This window comes from Pinus tabuliformis, chromosome 8 (genome assembly GCF_031772625.1).
Source record: "Pinus tabuliformis cultivar Carrire ecotype Pingquan chromosome 8, CPIR1, whole genome shotgun sequence".
In the NCBI taxonomy this organism is placed as follows: domain Eukaryota; kingdom Viridiplantae; phylum Streptophyta; class Pinopsida; order Pinales; family Pinaceae; genus Pinus; species Pinus tabuliformis.
Genome location: NC_142294.1, coordinates 2067275363 through 2067287096, shown reverse-complemented (window position 1 = coordinate 2067287096; position 11734 = coordinate 2067275363).

Below are 11734 nucleotides of genomic sequence, written 5' to 3'. Positions count from 1 at the left end.
CCACTCTTCCAACAGATCAAGACGAGAGGAAAGTCTACGTTGCAAATGCAAAAGCCTTAAACTCCATCAGTAATAGAATCACTGATTCTGAATTTAAAAAAGTCATGAATTGTAATTCTACCAAAGGAGTACGGGATAAGCTAATTAGCTTATACGACGGGGACTCCAAAGTCAAGAAGGCAAAACTTCAAACCCATAGAAGGAAATTTGAAAGTCTAAAAATGGATGTTGAAGAAGATATTGCATCATACTTTCTCTGAGTAGCTAAAGTGGTCAACTCTCTTAAAGGATTGGACGAAAACATTGAAGAAAGCACCATTGTTCAAAAGGTCTTAAGATCTCTCCCAGACAGATTTGACTCCAAAGTAAGTGCCATAGAAGAAGTGAAGGATCTAGATACTCTCAAGATGGATGAACTCCATGGAATCCTCATTGCCTATGAGATGAGAAAAGGTTTCCCAAGTTCCAAAGATGCAGCATTCAAGGCCTCAAAATCAAAAAATGGGAAAGAAAGGAATGTTAGTAGTGATGACTCTGATGTTGAATCCGAATTGGCACAATTTGTACGAAGACTGAAGAAAGGATCTAAGCTAAAAGGTAAATACCCTCTTATTTGTTTCAAATGTGGAAAAATAGGTCATTATGCTGCAAAATGTCCTCATAAGCATGATAGTGATGATGAAGAAAATTCTAAAAGGATGGTATACAAAAATAAAGGGTTCAATAAGAAGAATTTCCTCTCTAAGCAAGATGAGTCTGATGAAGATGAATTTGTAGTCATAAAAAAGAAATCAACTAACCAGTTCCCTCACCGCAAAGGAGGTAATGAAGAATCAGATGAAGAAAATGATCATGCTGGAAGCCAAGAAGTATTATTCATGGCATTCACAAATGATGATGACTCAGGGCTAGATGGAAATGTAGATGAATTGTTAATAAGTGCCATTGAAGAAAATGAGAAATTACGGAATAAAATCATTTCTCTCAAGGTAGAAAACGAGGAAACAAAAAGAAGGGAAGATCTCTTGAAAAATAAGCTAAAAGAAAAAGAAGAAGCTTGTGAAGAACGTGAAGCCGAAATAGTATCTCTGAGGAAGGAATTGGAGCAAGTTAAAAGGGGTTGGAAGAGCTCTCAAATACTTGACACTATCCTAAATAATCAAAAACCTCAATATGATAAATCTGGAATAGGTTTTAAAGGAGAATCATCAAGTACTAAGAATAATGCGAAAAGATATGCCGATGTACTTTCCAGCAACCCAAAAGAAGAAAGATTATTTCAACAAAGGCCCATCCCAGATCCAAAGAATAAAGAGAGAGTAACTCCAAGGAAGAATGTTGATTCGAATCATGGATGTTACAACAGATACAAAACAATATTTCATCAAAGGCCCATCTCAAATCCAAAGAATGAAGCGGGAGTAATTCCAAGGAAGAATGTTGATTCAAATCATGGCTATTACAACAAGTACAAAACTATCTTTTTTGGGCATTGTTTCTATTGTAAAAATTTTGGTCATCAAGCTAGACATTGCATGGCTCGTAAGAATGAAACACCAAAACTGAAGGATCAAATAAACAAACCATATGGCCCCAAAGGGCAAGGACAAATCAAGACCTACAATTCTTTTGATCCCTTGGCCAAATTTGATCTGATTTGCTCATTATGTAATAATAATGGACACAATGAACAAAATTGCCCACTCAAAAGAGGAAAAACAAGAAGTGAGAATCCTAACACGGATAAATGTGGCCTAGCTCTATGTGCTCAAAATAATGAAAATCATTGGTTTGTGGATAGTGGGTGCTCCAGACACATGACAGGGTACAAAAGGAAGTTTGTCTCATTGAACAAAAAGGAAGGAAATGTATCCTTTGGAAGTGGATCTACCAAAATTGCTGGAAAAGGAACTATTACTCTTATTAATGGAAAAGGAAAATCTCAAAATGCTTTGCTAGTAAACGGGCTCAAACAAAACCTCCTGAGTGTTAGCTAAATCTGTGATCAAGGAAATAATGTTGTCTTTAGCACCAAAGACCGTGAAATAAGGAACTCTTCCTCAGGGGAACTTGTGGCGAAAGGGGTTAGAACACTAGACAACATCTACATTCTGAACAAGATTCAAGAAGATAAATGATACTTATTTCAAACAGATGAAAGTTGGTTGTGGCACAAGCGACTTAGACATACAAGCTTCGATAACTTGATCAATATCAGCAAGATTAAAGTAGTACGATACATCCCAAAGTTATTCAAACCAAATCAAGGAATATGTGGTCCATGTCAACATGGAAAGCAAACCAGAACCAACCACAAGACCAAGGAGTTTTCTACATCAAAGCCTTTGGAGATCATCCATGCGGATTTATGTGGACCAACTAGAACTTCGGCACTCCAAGGAGAAAGGTACTTTGCTTTATTTGTTGATGACTATACTAGAATGATGTGGATATATTTTATTAAATATAAATCTGAAGCATTTGAGTGTTTTAATAATCTTAAGGCTCTTGTAGAAAAAGAAAAGGATTCAAAGATTAAGTGCCTTAGAATAGATAGAGGAGGAGAATTCACATCAAAAGAATTTAATGAATTCTGTAAAATACATGGAATTAAAAGAGAACTATCTGCTGCCAGAACACCCAAGAAAAATGGGGTAGTTGAAAGAAGAAATCGAACAGTTCAAGAAATGGCAAGAACAATGTTAATAGCAGCTGACTTGCAACCAAAATTTTGGAGAGAAGCAGTCGGGACAGTTGTCTATAGCTTGAATCAAACTCAATTAAGACCAAATAATGAAAAGACTCCTTATGAATTATGGAAAGGAAGACCTGCTTTAGTAAAATACTTCAAGATTTTTGGAAGCAAGTGCTTCATAAAAATCAATGATGGATCACCCAAAAAGTTTGATTCTCGGGTTGACGAAGGGATATTCCTTGGATATTCTACATAGAGCAAAGCCTACAAGTGCTACAATAATCGACTACGAAATAGTGGAAAGCATTGATGTAAAGATTGATGAATACCTTCCAGAAAAAGAAATTGAAGAACATGAAGTTGATCCTCTCATTAAAGAAGAAGAACCTGAAAAAGAAGAAATAGATCAAGAAAAACCCAAGGAAAAAGAACCATCTCAAACCCCTTCAAAGATGAAGTTTCTCCAAAAATATCACCCAGAAGAGAAAATTATTGGCAATGTAGATGAAGGGATGCAGACACGAAGAAGAATGACAAGTACACCAAGGAAAAATGATGTTTCTCTTCTATCCATGATAGAACCAGAAACATTTACTCAAGCAAGTAAGGATCCTCATTGGGTAAAAGCCATGGAAGAAGAAATGTCTCAAATTGAGAAGAATGAGACATGGGAGCTGGTACCTCGTCCAAAGGACAAAAACATAATAGGAACCAAGTGGGTATTCAAAAACAAAATGAATGAAGATGGACAAATCATCAGAAACAAGGCAAGGCTTGTTTGTAAAGGCTATTCACAAATTGAAGGAATTGACTTTGAAGAAACATTTGCACCAGTAGCTCGTATGGAAGCTATCAGGATGTTCTTGGCATTTGCTTGCTCAAAAGGATTCAAAATCTATCAAATGGATGTAAAATCAGCATTTCTGAATGGGGAACTCAAGGAAGAAGTCTACATGGAGCAACCAGAAGGGTTTAATCTAACAGAAGGAAAAGACTTTGTAAGTTGAAAAAGGAATTATATGGGTTGAAACAAGCTCCTAGAGCTTGGTACGCATGATTGGATCACTATCTACAACAACAAGGCTTCAAGAAGGGGGTGGTAGGAAGTAATCTCTACATAAAGGCATATGAGGATAAGTTACTAGTCACACTTGTTTATGTTGATGATCTGATTTTTTCTAGTAATAATGATGAGATGAGCCATGGGTTTTCTCAAAATATGTCAAAAGAGTTTGAGACGTCAATGATAGGAGAGTTATCTCACTTCCTTGGATTACAAGTATCTCAAACCACGACAGGCATGTTTATATCTCAAGCCAAATATCTTAAAGACATGCTTAAAAGATATGGAATGGAAGACTGTGCACCCATGAGCACACCTATGACCACAAGTTGCAAATTGAGCAAAAATGATGACTCCCCTTCGATAGATGCAACTCATTACAGGTCAATAATTGGAGCCCTTTTGTACTTAACTACTACGAGACCCAACATTATGCAAGTAGTGGGAATGGTGGGAAGATTTCAATAAGCTCCTAAACAATCCCATTTGTTGGCTGTAAAAAGAATTCTCAGATACCTGAAAGGAACTCTTGATTTCGGTCTCTGATACCCTAAGAGCTCAACTCTGAATGGAGTTGTTGAATGCATGAACAGGACTCTTTTAGAGAGAGCAAGAAGTATGCTGAGTAACACCAATTTGCAGAAGGAATTGTGGACAGAAGCGGTTGCTACAACTTGCTATTTGATAAATCGATCACAATCAACTGCAATAGGATGCAAAATTCCTCAAGAGGTATGGAAAGGTCATCCTTGTGATTATTCTAAACTGAAAGTTTTTGGTTGTGATGCATATGCTCTGGTTCCAAAACATCAGTGTACTAAATCAGATCCTAAGTCAAAAAGATATATCTTTGTTGGATATGGTGATGGGACTAAGGGATACAGATTGTGGGATCCTACTACACACAAGATCATCATTAACAGAGATGTTAAATTTAATGAATCCTCACTTGAAAATTCAGATGTAGATGTTAAATTGAAACAGGATAATGTATCTAAGCTTCAACACATTCAGTTTGAAACCAGTTCAGATTCTGATGATGATCAAGATGAAAATGGTTCAGATATAAGTCATGAACAAGTTTCAGATGCAGGTCATGAACAAGTTTCAGATGTAGATCATGAACATGATTCAGATGCAGACCATGAAGAAGTTCCTACAGACAATAATCAACAAATTGTGGAAGTACCAGAAACATCATTAAGGAGGTCCACGAGAATTAAATGTCCTCCTAGAAGGTATGATGATTATGTTACTTCAGTTGCTTTAATCGCTAGCGATGATGAACCTTTGTGCTATCAGGAAGCTGTAGAATGTTCTAAAAGTGAAAAGTGGAAAGAAGCTATGAAGGACAAAATGATGGCATTAGACAAAAATGACACATGGGATTTGGTAGAACTTCCTAAAGACAGGAAAACTGTGGGATGTAAATGGGTTTACGAACTGAAAAGGGGTGTTGATGGTACAAAGGATAGGTACAAAGCAAGGCTGGTCGCAAAAGGTTTTTCTCAGAAAGCAGGCATTGATTTTCATGAGATATTTTCGCCAGTTGTAAAAATTGTTTCAATTCGAATTGTATTAGCTTTAGTTGCTTTACTTGATTTAGAATTACAACAACTAGATGTTAAAACTGCATTTTTACATGGAGATTTAGATGAGGAGATTTACATCCAACAACTGGAAGGGTTTGTTCAAGATCGCAACAAGAAATTTTTCTGCAGGCTCAAGAAAACATTGTATGGTCTGAAGCAGTCGCCTCGACAATGGTACAAGAAATTTGATTCTTTCATGTTGAGTCAAAATTGTATAAGAAGTTAATATGATCATTGTGTTTAATTTAAGAAATTAAGTAATGGCATGTTCATTATCTTAGTGTTGTATGTTGACTATATGCTTTTAGCAAGCAAAAGCATAGTAGAGATCAACAGGTTAAAGGCTCAGATAGCTAGGACATTTGATATGAAAGATCTAGGAGCAGCAAGACATATTTTGGGCATGGAGATTTTCAGAGACAGGAGCAATGGTAAGCTATGGCTATCACAACAAAGGTATATTGAGAAAATACTCTTGATGTTTGGTATGAACAATGTGAAGCCTGTTTCAGTCCCTTTAGCTTCCCATTTTAAGCTTTCTTCAAGTTTATGTCCTAATACAAATGAAGAAAAGGAATATATGTCTCGAATTCCATATGCCAATATAGTAGGTTGTTTGGTGTATGCGATGGTTTGTACTTGACCAGATATTTCACATGCAGTTGGGGTTGTCCGCAGGTATATAGCAAATCCAGGAAAAGAACACTGGTCAGCAGTGAAATGGGTGCTTTAGTATTTGAGAGGCACAAGTGATTATTGTATCACTTATAACAGAAGTAGTGAATTTGTTTGTGGATATGTTGATTCCGATTTTGCAGGTGATTTGGATAAGAGAAGATCAACTTCAGGGTATGTCTTTACTCTTACAGGTGGAGCTATTAGCTGGATGTCAAAGCTACAGAATATTTTTGCTTTATCCACTACTGAAGCAGAATACATAGCTACTTCGCATGCTTGCAAAGAAGCAGTGTGGTTGAAAGGTTTGATAGGTGAGTTTGGTAGGTTACAGGAAAACATCAAGTTATTTTGTGATAGTCAAAGTGCAATTCATTTGGCTAAGAATCCGGCCTATCATAGTAAATCAAAGCATATACCTATCAAGTAACATTTTGTAAGACATGTTATCACTGAAAGGGGAGTCTCTCTTGAAAAAGTGCATACGAAGGAAAACTGTGCAGACATGTTCACGAAACCAGTTTTGTTAGAGAAGCTACGTTGGTGTCTGGCTTCTCTTGGCTTGCAGAAAAGATAAAAATAATAAATGAACAGGGTGTTAGGTTAATTGTTGTCAAGGTGGAGATTGATGAGATTTTTCTGTTAATTAATTTAGGAAAAAGTCTCATGTATGTCACAACAATAGGATTAGTTGCTATATTAGCCCTAGTATTTTTTGAGGAGGAGTTAATGCATCCTATATTTGTTGTGAGGGAATTTATGATTCAGTTTTATACTCCAGCTATAAGAAATGTAATCCCGTAGAGGATTGAGAGAGTGTAGAGAAAATAGGGTGAGCTGAGAGTATGTGTGAAGAATTAAAATTGTTGTAATCTCCTGTTGAGTAATAAGATTGTCGATGCCTCTGTTCTGGTGGACATAGCCTAGATTGGTTGGGTGAACCACGTTAAATCTGTGTGTTATGTTTTTTGTGATTTTGTAATGTGCTGTGTATGTTTATTTTTATTTATGTTGTGCATTGTTTGGTCCAACAACCCGAAGTAGTATGGGGGGATGCTGGAACCAAGTTTTTTCACCCTGAGATGGTTGTGATGTCGGTTTATTCCCTTTATTCCTGCTTTCGTGCATGTCGTTAAGCTCTAGGTCTCTATCAGTCTAGCCCTTTATTCCGACCTTTAGTACCTTCGTGAAGGAGTATGATTAACCTTTGCTTAGCCCTAACCTGCGATTCAGGTACTTTCACGTTGATGTGACAACATATTGAACAGGTTTCCAAGTTATCTTAAGTGTTTTACTTTACTAAACAATCACAGTTAGCGTCGCGTAATCTAATATTCTTACTTGTGTTCATTTACCCAATATAATCACATATATTTGCGCATTACATAAACATTATAAATTAAACCCGAAACATAATATAACCAGACGCATTAACAGAAAAGAAAGACACAGAATTTGTAGAATGCTTCTCTTTATTAATACCTTTAGATGATTACAGACTCTATCTACCCTGCACACATAGTTGCAGGGGTCTGCGCACTCAGCTGCAAACTTCCACCCTAGGCCTCTGTGCACTTAGCTGCAGAGCCTCTACCTATGCTAGGACCCAAGACTTAGACTTCTCTACCAAGACTCCTAGCCTTGTCTTCTACTACCAAAACCCTATGATTACTTCAAGCTTACTTAGCTCTTTTTATACAATCCCATGGTCCGCGGACCATGGGTAGATCTTTACAGTCGACTTTACACTTTACATAATAAGGGCAGACAACCCTTTATGACTCATGACACCTTCACGCTCCGCGACCACAAATTGCAGAGACTTTACAACTTTATTACAAAATTTGACCCAAAACATGGGATTTTAGCTCCAAAACTGTCATTGGGGGATATCGTTCCCAACAAATACAATCCATCCATGGTTGTAAAGAGATCAGTTTCATATTATTCTTAAAAGAGAACCAATCCACTATAATTTTCGAGTCTCCCACCAACTATAAACTAGAGATGTACTTGAAATGAGCAAAGAAAAGAATACACCATAAAGCCAAAAGCTCACCTCGAGTATTGGTCCCTTGCCCACAGTTCAATTTCAAGCTATAAATTCCCAACACTGGACTTTTTAGAACAACATCAACACCACATCTAAATCCCCCTACCTGAGCTGCACCATAAAAAAAACCAATTGTTGTATGACTCTCTACTAATAGATGACGAGCTATTATCTGAACCATATTACTCTTTTCTTTATCAATCTCCCCCATATCCTGTAATACCTGTTGGAAAACCTTTCCAATAAACAGTTGGTTACCTTCAAAGATAATTAAATTTTGACACCTCCAAAATTCCCAACTGATGAAGCATATACTTTCTTTCCAATTAGTCATCACCTTAATCTAGTTTTGAAAACATACAGGAAATTGATTAATTCCCCATACCTCTTGAATTTGAAAAAATAAAATAAAATAGATCTCCATGCTTCTTTAGTAAAGGGACTATTATCACCTTGTAATGTGAAGGTTGTAGGACAAATCACAAGAATATAACATCAAACCAACTTCAGGATGGGAATCTAGCCCTTCTAATCCCAGAGAGGGCTCTCTCTGTAAAATTTATCTTTGTTGCTTGAAAATCTTAGACTAGTTATGAGTGTGCTTGGGTTTTGGGTTTTGATTTGGGTTTTGGAAGACTAATTGTATTCAATTTAAGTAGCATCTATTGGGCAATGGAGTCAAAAGGTAAAATGGATAGTTGCATCAATTTTTCATAGAGTAAACTCAGCGCAAGTTAGGAATATTTATTGGATATTTCAGAATAATAAGTGGATGATGGTAGAACAATGAAAACCTTCAGCAAAACTAAAGAGCAATTAAGAATTATTTAGTGTGGAATTCAGTCAATCAGGCAGAACTAAAGAGCAATCAAGAATTCGTTAGTGTGGCCTTCAGTAGAAAACATACAAGTTGCAAAAGTAGCCAGAATAAGGTACTCAAAAGTAAATATTATTCATCACATTTTCTATTTTGCAATTGGAATTTAGATGATTACAGTGAAGAAACGATAGTGAAACACTTTAACATAAGAAAAACATCACCAGTATTTAAGCCACAAGAATCCTATGAATGGTCTGCTTAGTATTGATGCTCCAGTGCTTAAAAAAAACTTACAATGGTCCAACAACTCACTAATATTTATGATCTCAAACAATCCCCCTCTAATACTTCAAAAGCAGAAGTATTTATACAAAATTTACAAACTGTTTACAATAAATGTTCTCTCTAACAGACAAGACATTTTTAGACTATAGATGAATGAAAAGCTCTAACTGTTGTAGATTAATAATTTTGGTGGAATGTGTTGTGCAAATGTTGTTGTTGTGGAAGTGGGAGCAGGTAGGATGTGGACCCAAATTGTGGTTGTGCTGGCCAACGAACTAGCAGATGTATCTCTCTTTTTCTTAGTAATTCACTCAATTGCTTGTTGATCCTGACTTGATAATCTGAGACTTCCCTCACAAATTATTTTCGAAAATCTATAATAATATATATATTTGAATAATATTTCTAAAATATTTTAAATGAAATTTATAATTAAATTTCTACAAAACCGTGTGTTGTTTCCAATCCATCGTTTTGTTTTCTCTTTCCATGAATTCACAAAACCATGTGTAGTTTTGTTCCTATTACTCCTTCATTTGTAAATTCATTTTATTTGTATGTAAATTCCTTTTACCCTTGTAGAATACCTAGATGGTTTTGCAAAACCATGTGTTGATTTGTATGTTTGGAAGAATATTCTCACTTTACTCTTTTACTTTCACCCTCTCCTGTACATTAATTTCATGTGAAATTTTCCCTTTTATTTTCTCTAATAAATTCATGGCATGTGAATTTTATTTCATGTGTCGATGACTTAAACTTAATCCACCCTATATCCCCGTAACATTTATAAGATTCAAAACCAAAAAAGTTAATGGTTTATCACACCGCTTTAAAGTGGTAGATGGTATTTTTTTGAGGACGCCATATAATGTGGGGTTGCCACGTAGCAAAAAGGTGGGCGATGAGCTTTTTGAGTGTTAAGTGTTGGATGAGCACGTGATATGGAATTTTAACCGTTCATTTATTTTTACGAATCTCGAGGCAAATAAACATGATGGGGGTTTAATTCTTAGTGCGGGGTGGGCCATTGGTCGACTTTTCAGGGGGAAGAGGTAGTATAGACTTCTAGGGAGAAATTAATATAAATTCCAAAACTTTATATTAATAGGGTTTTGTGAAGTAAGGGGTAAAAATAGGGATTCGATATATATATATATATATATATATATATATATAGATATAGATATATAGATATATATATATATATATATATATATATATATATATATATATATATATCATTCACAAGGGAACATTATTCATGATGGTTTATATAAGCCCATAGTTACATTGTTTTTGGGAAAAATAAGCCCAAGGATATCCACTTGTGCTTGGTTTTAAGTGTGCTAGGCTTAGGTATTTTGAATGCAGGTCGCATGGAGATGGAGCAGAAGCTAAACTTTCGGGCTTATTTTTTATGAAAATTTCAATAAAATCCAAGGTTTAAAACCAAAAGCTCTGCAATGTATAACCTTTTTGTCACACAAACTTATTCTTAATGATTTGAAAGCAGGTATTTGGATTATATTGGGGTAATATTTAGATGAATTAACGAGGAAAGTGGGTGATAAAGCAGGAAGCTCAGTAAAGGGTGATGAAAAATGGAGAGGAAGCGGTGCGAGTTAGCAAGAAAAAAGCTTCATCATGAGAGCCACAAATAATATCGGAATCATCAGATTTCCTATAATTATAGGACCTTAACATCGGCTCTAGCTTGGGGATGGCAGTCTACTTGGAGGTGCCAAGAACTGCAGATCACTGAGTTTATAGATCAGTGCCTTCTCCATTGGGTTGTTCTCAAATCTGCAACCTATTCTACCAACTCTCAAATTGAAATCAAAATCACTCTGCATATTGAACATTGAACTGAAAGTTGAGAAGCAAACTGAATTTGAAACTAAGAAAAAAGGCTCAAGAGTCCTTAGCTTATTTGCACCCTGCTATCTACCCTATATTGTTCAAAATCAGGGTGACTTAAATAATATAGAAATGCCAATGAAGCCATTCAAGCAGATGTAGAAACAAATGCACTGCGTGACTGATTGTCAGTAAACTCATAAGTATAATTTGATCATGTATTCACATAATCAAAGATGTGATATGTAATGGCAATTTCTGATGTATTTGGTCCTTATAGAGAAAATATGTTTGAAAACATGAGCTGAAAAGAACCTCCATGTAATCTGCTATAGGATCAACAAAAACATAATGTATTATATTTGCTTCTAGGCCTTCAATGACTAACTGATCAGTTGTATCCTCAAGATTAAACCCTGAAACTACTTCTTCAGTCTTGTACTTGAAAGCATAATCATCCTCAATCTGCTAGTCAAAAGGTAGCACACTTTCCTCTTGCTTTGGAGAAGGAAGATTTTCCAAGAATTCTTTAGGATCTCGGAAATTATATCATTGAATTTAAGAATGCAAAATTTTAATGTCGTTTTCATATTTTTTAGAAACTAACTCAAGAACACATGTTTTAACTTCAGGAGAAAATTTTCTTGATTTGAAAATGAGAAACACATCTCTTAAAAAATCTTCATCAAGC